Genomic DNA, 11,500 nt, shown 5'->3' with positions numbered 1-11,500 from the left:
ACAGCTTGATCCCTAAGTTCTGACTCTGCCGGGTATGTTCCACTTTTCATAAAGGTCACGATATCGAAATACCACGGCTTTTCATCTGCCCCTAACAGCATTACGTCTTCGTAGCATGGTTTGTGAGATCTCCTCAATACCAACGGTTTCGAGGCAAAGTTCCGGGGGTTGTCCCAAACAGACACTAAAGTGGCCAAAGCGTCCGCAGCCTGGTTCTGTGCTCGGGGGAGATGATAAAAACGACATTCCTTGAATCTTTGTGCCAACCCTTCTAGCTGGTCTAGGTATGGACGCAACCTTTCTTCCCTCACTTCCCAGTTTCCCTGCGCTTGTTCGATAATCAGTTTTGAGTCGCCCCAAATTTCAATATATGATGCTCCCAGTGCTGCTAATGACTCCAACCCATAGATGCACGCTTCATATTCGGCCATATTATTAGTGAGAGGGAAGGATAGCTTCTTTGCCATCGGGATCCTTTCTCCCTCTGGTGAGATAACCCCTACTCCGGCTCCATTCGAATTAACTGCTCCATCAAAGAACATTTTCCATGGTATAACTTCTATTGCGTTCAAGTGCTCATCGGGGAAATCATAGTTTATCTCTTCTTCTTCTGCGCTCAGGGGTTGGTTGGCCAGAAATTCTGCTACGGCCCTCCCCTTGATAACCTTCTTCGTTACGTATTCAATATCAAACTCGGACAAAAGCAACAACCATCGGGCTAGCTTCCCTGTTAGAGATGGAGTGCGGTACAGATACTTCACGGAGTCCATCCGGGAAATAATGATCACTTTGTAAGATTGAAAATAGTGCCGTAGTTTCTTTGTTAGCTATACTACTGCTACGCACGTCTTTTCGATCATGTTATACTTAAGCTCGTACTCCAGGAACTTCTTACTAAGATAATATACCGCGTGCTCCACGCCCGTGTCCCCTTCCTGGGCCAGCATTGCCCCAATGGATCGCTCCTCGATTGCCACATAGAGGAGCAGCGGTTTTCCCAGTTTAGGCGGTCTCAGAATTGGCGGATTAGACAAGTAATCCCGGACCTTCTCTAAGGCATGCTGACACTTATCATTCCAAATCGTGGGTTGATCTTTCTGTAGCAACTTAAAGATCGGCTCGCAGATTGCAATGAGTCTTACTATGAACCGGCTGATATACTGAACCTGCCCCAGAAACCCTCTCACTTCTTTCTCATTCTTTGGTACCGGCATTTCTCGTATGGCCTTCACTTTGTTGGGATCTACCTCAATTCCCTTGTTACTAATCACATAGCCTAAGATTTTCCCCGATGAAACGCCAAAGAAGCACTTCTAAGGGTTTAACCTCAGCTTGAATTCGGCAATTCGGGCCAAAAACTTCTCGAGTGCAGCGAAATGCCCTTCTCTTGTCTCCGACTTGACCATCATGTCATCCACATAAACTTCTACCTCCTTGTGTATCATATCATGGAACAGTGCTGTAGCCATTCGCTGGTAAGTTGCCCCGGCATTCTTCAAACCAAACGACATCACCCTGTAGCAGTATGTTCCCCACTCAGTTGTGAACGAGGTTTTTGCTTTGTGTTTCTTGACCATCCGAACTTGCATGTAGCCCATGAAATCGTCCACATTCGTGTGTAAGATGCTCGATGCTGCACTATCGATCAATAAGTCAATATGAGGCAATGCGAACTCATCTTTCGGGCATGCTTTATTAAGATCTCTATAATCGACGCACATTCTCACTTTGCCGTCCTTCTTCGCGATAGGCACTACATTTGCGACCCAAGGGGGATAGTCGATTACTTCGATGAACCCTGCTTCTAACTGCTTCTTCATTTCTTCTCTGATCTTATCTGCCCATTCCGATCTTATGCGTCGGAGTTTCTATTTCACGGGCTTAGCATCGGGGTATGTCGGAATACGGTGAGTTACGATTGATTGATCGATTCCTAGCATGTCTTCGTACGTCCAAGCAAACACTATTTCGTATTTTTTAATTATTCTCTCAAATTCTTTCCTCTCTTCAATAGTTAATTCTTGAGCAATTTGTATAAGTTTAGGATTTTCATCCGTGCCAAGATTGAAAGTTGACATTTCTATTGTATTGATTTCAAATGTAGGCATGTTATATGAATGAGAATGCATGGAATGATCACGATCAACATCAAGCAAGTAAGCAAAATCGGAATTCATTTCATTGATAGTGTTGGCGAGTACATCATCAGATTCAAATAAAGCAGTAATACAAATTTCATCATCAGGGTTCTCGGGTTTCTCATGAACTTTGGAGGTACTGGGCTCGTCCACCGCTCCCACAGTGGCCTCAATAGTAACGACCTGCTCCTCGGCATTCAAATCTAACATCATAATCTCCTCGACGAAGCAACTTGCCTTTCCTTTGCCCCAGTCAGTCACATCATTGAAGATCTCAAAACCTGGCAGAATCTTTCCTTCGGTGCTAGTCCATGACTCGGGGGTCCCTGAATAAACCTTTCCATGCCCCTCATTCACGAAATACTTCCTTAGGCCCACCTTTCCTTCACTACTTGTGTTGGACGGACTTCCCTGCTCATATCCTAAACCCCTCCGGGTTTTCTGACTCTTGAAGTCCGGAAATTCTGGCAACCCTTGATGGTGTGCTCCCAAACCCATACCGGGGATGAAACCCCCTTTCATCATTTTCACCACATCGGAGGTCATGCTAGACTCGTAAATCCCAGAAACTTGGAATCCGGAGAAAAGCTGAGGCTCAATTCCCAATGCCGCCACCGAGCTCAATTTTTCTGCTTTGATCGTCACTATCTCCTCCCGGAAGGGGAATTTGATCATTTGGTGGAGCGTGGAGGGCACACCTCCCAACTTGTGGAACCATGGGCGTCCCAATAATACAGCAAAGGTTACCGGGATATCCAGCACCGTGAACTCAGTTTCTTCTTCATGCGGCCCCACTTTCAACTTGGCCTTAAAGACTCCTTCAATATGCCTACGGCTATCATTATAAGCCCTGATCAAAGTTTCTGAGGCCGTCAGGTCCCCTCTTTCTACTCCCAACTTAGATAAGAGTTTCAGCGGGCAAACATTAATGGTCGATCCATCATCGACCATCACACATCTAGTTTTCTTCCCGTTAATTTCAGCTCGGATGTATAAAGGCTTGTTGTGAGCCTTCCCCTCTTCTGGGAGATCCTCGTCAGTAAATGTGATTTCGGTTTTCTTCCGGGCCATAATCGCCCCTACCAACGCTGCCGGCTCGGTATCGGTAGAAATAACCAAATTCTGCAGCTCTTTCATCAGATTTTCACGATGGTATTTGGAATGGCATAGGACTTCCCACATCGTAGACTTAGCTTGTGTTTTCTTCAACTGCTCGAGGACTTGGTCATCTGGCTTGGAAGCCGATCCTTCCCCTATCTCAGTCTCAACCACAGGTGCCTTTCCCTCGGCCACTCGACCTGATCTTGTCATGACAGCAATTTTCGGTTCTTCATCAGATTCATCCCAAATATTGATAGGAATCCACCGATTAGCATCTTCCTCGTCCGAGGAACTTTCCCAAATGTCTACAATCATTAGATCCATAACGTGAGGAACGTTCGGATTCAAATAAAAAGGATCCGCCGATCCATACAATGCCCAGCCTATCAGATCATCATAATCCCGGAGGGACACTCTACTCATTCTCCTTGCTGCCAGTGGAATAGCTCCTCTCTGTATGCACATAAGCTGCACCTTATCACTCATTGTTTCGTGACACTGCTCATACCGGTGCCTCCACCTCCTAGCATAATCCACGAATGGTTCCTCGGGGAATTGCCTGATCCTATCCAGATCTTCCAGGGATCCCATCCATGGAATATACATCTCATATCTCGCCACAAAAGCATTCCTAAGAGGTATCCAATGACCCATTTCTTCTTCTGATAGGCCCTGGTGCCACAACAAGGCTTCTCCCATTAGGGTTTCCGGGAAATGTTCATGTAATTCACATTGCGGGAACCCCGCGTCATACATGTGGTTGCAGAATAACTTTGCATGCTCAACAGGATCCTGGTATCCACCATACCTAGGCATTGCCAACACCGCCTCGGGTGTTTGATAAGAGGGAGAGTCCGGGGTTTGCTCTGCCAGCATCCATACCGTGTATTCTTTGATAAACCTCTTTGTCATTGCCGCCCAATCGATCTTGACATATATAGGAAATGACATATACCACATCAACAGCTCACCCATCAATGAGTTACAGAACAAGCTGGTGATCTCTTCTTCCTTAAAACCCAAAGGCCCCATGGCCGACAAGTAAATGTGAAGATGTTCCATCGGATCTTTGTTGCCATTATACTTACTAACCCTCGGTAGCGGACGCTTGATAGGTCCGATCTGCATCGCGAAGCGCTCTGCAATCCTGTCCTCAGTCCTTTGGTACCTTTCTATAAATAAATCTGATAATCGATCCCAATCATGCTTGCAAGAGTCGGGTAATGAGTGGAACCATCCCAAAGGTTCGCCTATCAACGAATGGTGGAACCACTGAGCAATCTCGTCCACCCCGAAGGATTCAACAAACATATTGCGCATATATTCACGCAGGTGCACATCGGAATTCTCTCCACCACTAAACAGACCCAATTCTGGCACAATAGTCCGAGACGACCCTTCCCCGGTCTCTTCAGCACTATCTTCATCATACGGTGCTCCACCGTCCAACCCTTCATCCATCGGTTCGCCTTCCGGTTCTTCGCCAAGGAAGGACACATATAGACCATTTCCTACATTGCTCTTTTCCTCGGAGTCCAACAACTCCTCTTCATTTTCCTCGAAGGATTTCATCACTACACTTTCTTTTAGACCGAATCCGATCATGCTCACCCTATGATTAGGCAATGGATTACGCCTAGTGGAAGGGTTCGCTGACGAAGGATCAGCTATCTTCTTTTCCTCGATCAAATCTTGGATCTCATGCTTCAACCTCTCACAGTTCTCAGTAGTATGCCCATAACTGCTGTGGAACTCGCAATACCCTTTAGCCTGTATCTGCGGAGTGGGCGGAGCCTTGTTATAAGGGGTAAGGGCTTTCAATAGTCCTTTTTTTTTGCAAACGTTCGAAAACCTTTGCGTAAGTCTGATCAAATTTGGCGAACCGCCTCTTTTCGATAGCATTAAGATCAAGCACTTTCACTGCTGCAGATTCTGCACTCGCACTCGGCCCTCCGGCACTATATCCAGACTTCGTCCACTTGGTATAGGCTTTCCTTGGTTCTCCATCCCCCTCAACGGTCAAGGCACAGCTATACATCTGATTGAAATCGGTAAAAGGCATAAAGTACCGCAACTCATTCTTAATATACGGCAATGTGTTGCCCACTACCATTCGGATCTGGTCTTGCTCAAGCGGCTTCTGTTTCATGACCGCGGCCTTGGCCCTCCACCTTTTCACAAAATCGGAGAAAGATTCCCCAGTCTGCTGCTTAGTGTTCTCAAGCTCCTTCAAAGTGACCTCAAGCATGGTGTTGAAGCTATACTAAGCGATGAATGACTTCGCTAACTCTTTCCAATCCCTCTTCGTCACCATCGGCAATGCATGAAACCATGTGAGGGCAGCCCCCTCAAGATAGGTGTTAAACAGCCCCATGACTTGATCCTCAGTCAGGATCGTGTGCTTCATCACAGCAACATACTGATTCATGTGGGCAGTGGGATCCCCAGTTCCATCGAACTTTTTCATGTCAGGGAGCCGGAATTTCAAAGGCAAAGCCGTTGCCGATAAACAATTCTTCAAGTTATAAAAGTCCTGATTCTCGGAACTTCCCCCACGTAGATCCTGCACCTCCTGAGTGATATGCTGCTTCCACTCCTCCTCCTTAGCTTTCTCTTTCTCAAGCTGCTTCCGGATATAATCCTGATAGTCATCCTCATTCCCAAAGCGAGGTCCATCGTTCACCTCATTCTCAGCGTGTTTACTGCCACTTTTGTCATCCCTCATGGCCAGCTTAGCCAACTGGGCCGCTATCACCGCTAACTGCTCATTAATGTTGTTCACAGAGTTTTCCAATCCGGCCACTTTTTCGTCGGTCGCAAATATACTGGCTGAAGACTGAGTATACTCGGACGAAGATGATTCCGAAGCCACAACTGCCGATTCAGAACAGTCAATCTGTAACTGGTCAAACTGCCTAACTAGCCGACTGCTCTCTCGGTACCACAATCGCTTAATGATGACGTCTGTGCGAACGGTATCCATTAGTATGTATGCATGATTTTATATGCATGATTCGTGGTGTGTGCGTTTATTTATTTACGGATATATAAGATAAGAAGAACAAACGTTAGTCTAATTACACGTATCACAACATCTCTCTTCCACCCTTATTCCTCCACACACTCGATGGTCCAAGTCTCTTTCCTAGGATTTTGGTTTGGGGCTCACATTGCGGTCCAGGGGACGCATGATGTCGTCGATTATTGCGGAAAAATAAATCATTCACCATACAACACAGTTCGTTTTGACATATGAACGTTCAGTGACTAAGATATCGACCAAGTTGGATTGTCCTTTCAGAATAACTCATCTTTTGTCATTTTGCGAGATGCATTAGTTCGGGTTTTGACTCCCTTTGAGCGTATCTCGGTTTTTAGACGCGGTACAAGTTATTCTTTCAGTCCAATCGTTCGTTATTGACAATTACTCGTTCCCTTTTGTTCGCGCGAGTTCGTGTCTCGATTTTTGGATTACAACGGGATCTTTTGGATCTATCGAGAGACGTAACCACGTGTTTATTTAGTGATGGAATCATTTTTGGATTTTATTTCAGGGAACGGACTCATCGCGTAACGCGTTTGTTCTTAGCGTCGAGGATCCGTTTGCTCATTTTAGCTACGTGAAAAGACGGCGAGTCTTATTTTGAGCGCACGGTAACCTTTCGGCTCGCAACAGTTCGTTGTTCTTCCCAATTCACGGGATATATCATCTTAGTGTGGTTATAGAAAATCAACGTTTCGTTGAATCGCATGCTTATTCGAAGCGAGGATATCACCGTTCTCTTTCCTTTAGGCACGAATTAAGCAAACACGTACATCGGACCATATTTCTTGCAGTTTTGGTAATGGTCGAAATGATCGAGTCGTTAGTCAAAACCCGCAGTCTCGTCCATATGGCGCAATTATATGGTTTGGCTTAATTCGGCTTCATGATTTTAAATGGGGTATACACTCGTTCGAGGCACGCATTCAACGACATTGGTTTATTTTCTTTAACTACTCTCGGGATTAACATATATCGTAGATTCGGAATGATTTTGGTCGTTTAGTTCATTTTTTGCTTTTCTTTTCTTAGTCACTTCTGCGGATACGTCCATTTCTCTTAAGAACGACACGAGGCATAACGTAAAAGCTCGTCTTTTATTCGGAAGGGACGGGCCACGTTTGCGAAACTTTTCACGTTACCACACGGTCGTTCGAAGCAGAAATGTTCTTCGTTTTCGTTTTGTCATAATCTCGCTTTATCCCAACCTATTTAAAGAATGTGAATAACGGCTACTGTTAATATAGTCTTTTGAATCGAGATATAACTATCCTTAATACCAAACCAATTCATACTAATACGTGCTTACGTCATAGCGCATTTCCTGAACATGTGCCTTCTTCGGGACACGGAAAGGGACCAGGCGGGTCGCACAAGTTCATTCATATGAGATGACTAAGTCGTCTTTAGTTCGAATCGTTTCGATGTTTTGGGGTAGTTTGTATATCGGTTTAAGAGTATATATCAACGTATCGTTTCATTTTCTTTACATATTTTAGGATTAGACACGTATCATGGCAATTTGAAAACACGAACTGATTCATTTATCACATCAAAAATGGTAACGGGTAATCCTATGGCAACTTCTAAGGCTACTATATGCTGACACGGCTGATCGCGGGACCTCACATGACCGCACAAATTCGCCCCTAACGAATGGATGGGAACCCTTTGGCGCCTTACTGTAAGGGGGAACTTACGCTAGCCTCTTTCGAGCGACGAATGGACTCTCGCTAGAGGTTTCGCGGAAATTACCCAAAAGGTTTGCAATAATGCTTATGAATGCATACGAAAAGAAATAATACGATCCGTCCCCGTTAAGGGCTTAATACACGCCTTCCGGAATCAAATTTCTCGCTTCCCCAGCAGAGTCGCCACTTGTTAGACGAGGTGCCGCGGCCTAATCTCCCGGGCGGACCGGGGGGTGGACACCTCATGGCGGCGTAAGCGGTGATTGGCGCCGAAAGCAACCAATCGTGGAATCAAGCTGCTCGGCAGGACCGAAGCTCGGAGATATGGAAGAGTCGCCACCCACGAATGGGAAAATGAACATCGATCCCTTGCGGGAGACCGGTGTGGGTTCGGGAAACTTAGGTACGAGCCGAGAAGGCTAGCTCCTTTCCGGAGAAAGGCTACTAGGCACCCCGACATCGCCCGGTTATGAACCACTAGCCTCCTACTCAGCATGTTAGGCGATAACGGACTAATCGTATATTTCTTTAAGTTTAAAATTCATTTGAAACCTTTTCTTTCTCGTTTTGAAAACTGTTTTGAGCATACATTATTGAAAAGCCATTTTAGTAAAGAATCACCCATTTACATCAGTTCAATATACATATAAAAGAGAGGGGAAGAAGGAAGAATTGATTTATTTACAACGTGATTTACATTTCGTGTTGCGTGTTAATTCTATACTAACTCATTTCCCCAAAACGAGTTCATTTACATGGTTCGCACCTTAATCGCCGTTGGAACGATTTAGGTACGTTTCAAAACCCCGTTTGATGAAGTCCGCCTGAATCGCCGTTGGAACGTCTCAAGTGTTTGAAAACATTAAGGTAAAAACCTTTAATAAGAAAACGTGGTTAAGCATACAAGTCAATTTATTTTGTATAAATCATTTAAGAAAACGATTCAAAAACTCTATTATTTATAATGAAAACGATTTTAATTACAAGGTTCGCTTAATCCGTCGTTGGAACGGACTAAGGTTTTAAAACGTGATGTTTTGGAAATGATCTAAAGATGTCAAGAAAATATTATTTGCACTTTGAGAACCTCTAGAAAAGCTTTTAGTTTAAATAATCAAATTGAAAACTCTTTTTGGTGATTTATTTCCCCCTTTTGACTCAATGGACTCTTTACTTGTCATAATTACAACAATAAACATATTAAATCAAAATTCACTCCAAATAAAGCCCATTTGAAATATGGACTCATAAATGTCCAAAGAATAAAGAAAATAATATAGACATATTATAAGCCAAAAACCCATGAAATATTTATAGAGAAAATAAGGATAAGTGAAAAGATACTATGTAATAAACATATAAGAAATGATAATAAAGATACTAAATATAATACATTTTTACTTTAAACATGTGAAAATAATAGTAAAGCTCCTAAATAAGAAAATAACATTTATCCCCAAAATAGTTTCACCTAATAATAACTAATATAACCCGAATAGCCCAAAAACTATATATATATATATATATATATATATATATATATATATATATATATATATATATATATATAATGTAGTTTAAATATCAAAATAATACCCATTATCCACAAAATATCTACTAATTAATTACTTCCAAAACACCCAAATAAATAACATTCTAAAATAAGATCCATTATCATTTAAATGAAGGAAAAAGAAAATATATATATACATATACTTATATTAGATTAAATCAAAAAATGATATATAAATACCCTAAATAACTATATGTACCAACTATCCAAAAATAGTTTGAAAATATTTATTACATAACTACATATATATATACAAAGGATTAGAAGCTTAAAAGTTGAGAAAGAGGGACTAAAACAGCATTATTTACATTCTGGCAGATTTACCGACGGAAAATCCGTCGGTAAACAGCAATTAGTGACAGAAACGGTAAATTACAGCAGCACTCCATTTATTTCCAGATTTATTCAAAAGCTTTAAATTAAGTCTAATTCAATCGTTTTGGATTTCCGAACTACCAAAAATGGATCATAGTTAATAACGGAAGTTCCTAAAACGACGTTTTTATTTTAAAACGTTATTTGGAAATTTCTTTTTCTAAAAAAGAGCTTATAATTACGTCTTTTAATACCCGAACTACCCTTTTTATCGGATCACGGTTCGTATTGGGATATCAAAACGAGGTTTTTTTTTATTTTAAAATAAAACCAAATTTTATTCAACCCGAAATGGAAATTAAATAAATACACCAAATTAAATAAAAAGTGATAAAATAAATGAACAACTAAATAAATAAAAACTATAAAAATAAATAAAGGAAAGAAATAAATTAAATAAAAATAAAACCGAGTCTAGTCCTCAAATAATACCTTAAGTTCGGTATTGACGGTTGACGTCGGCTGATTCCACGAATCGTGCTTCCCGTTGTTTTTGGTAAAATTTTAACTCTTAGGAGATTTGGAATCTTTAGGAAAAAAAATTTTTTTCCCAAAAAATCAATTTTCTCTCTCTAAAAATGTTTAGAGTGAGAAAATCATTCCCAAAAAGCCTCCTCCTTTCTTAAATGCATGGGGATCCGTGTCTTTTATAGGCATTGGATCCCCGGACGGAATGGGCGACGCCCGAGCAAGATCGGGCGACGCCCAAAGGGGTTAGGCGGCCGCCCAAGCCATGTTGGGCGGCCGCCCAACCTCTGTTGGGCTATCGCCCAACATTGTTAGGCGATCGCCCAAGATTGTTGGGCGATCGCCCAAGATTGTTGGGCGGCCGCCCAACAATTGTTGGGCGAGCGCCCAACAGAGTTGGGCGAGTGTCCAACAATCGTTGGGCGCGCGCCCAACCGACGTTGGGCGCTCGCCCAACGGCTGCCGGGCACGCTCGCCCGACGCCTGCCGGGGCGCGTCTCGCGCCGTCGGGCGCACACGCCCCGTGGCTGTCGAGCGCGCGCTCCGCGCCGCCGGGCTCGTGCGTCCAACGGACGTCGAGCGCGCGCCACTCGCAGTCGGACGCGTGCATCCAGCGGACGTCGAGCGCGTGCCCCGTGCTGTCGGGCGGGCATCCGACCATCGTTGGACGCGCGTCAGCTGCCGTTAGGCGCTCGCACCGCACCGCTGATCACTCGCGAGCCTCCCAATCGACGACCGCGCACCATCGCAACTTCTCCTTCCTTATTATATATTATTTTTTGTTTTTAAAACTTCCGGAATCAACCGTTTCAACCGTCTTGTTTACAGGTTTTCGTCACGGGTCCTCCGACTCGGTGTCTACAGCTACTGCATTTGTTATTATTTTGTAAACAATGTGTGTACATCATATTGCTTTTGATCAGAATTGAAATCTAACTTCTGAATCATTTGATTCGGAATTTCTGCATAAATTCTACACTAATCTCTTTCTTCTACACGTATAACACACTATATTTCAACTCTCCATCAACTCTTTATTTATAGATGTTGAAGAGTCTTGATTGAAGTGTCGTGTCCGTTGTGAAGGATCGTGTCCGCTGCGAAAGGACGT

The sequence above is a fragment of the Euphorbia lathyris genome, chromosome 5, assembly GCF_963576675.1.
Source record: "Euphorbia lathyris chromosome 5, ddEupLath1.1, whole genome shotgun sequence".
Classification (NCBI taxonomy): Eukaryota; Viridiplantae; Streptophyta; class Magnoliopsida; order Malpighiales; family Euphorbiaceae; genus Euphorbia; species Euphorbia lathyris.
The sequence above is the reverse complement of the archived record's forward strand: the minus strand, read 5'-3'. Positions refer to the sequence as shown.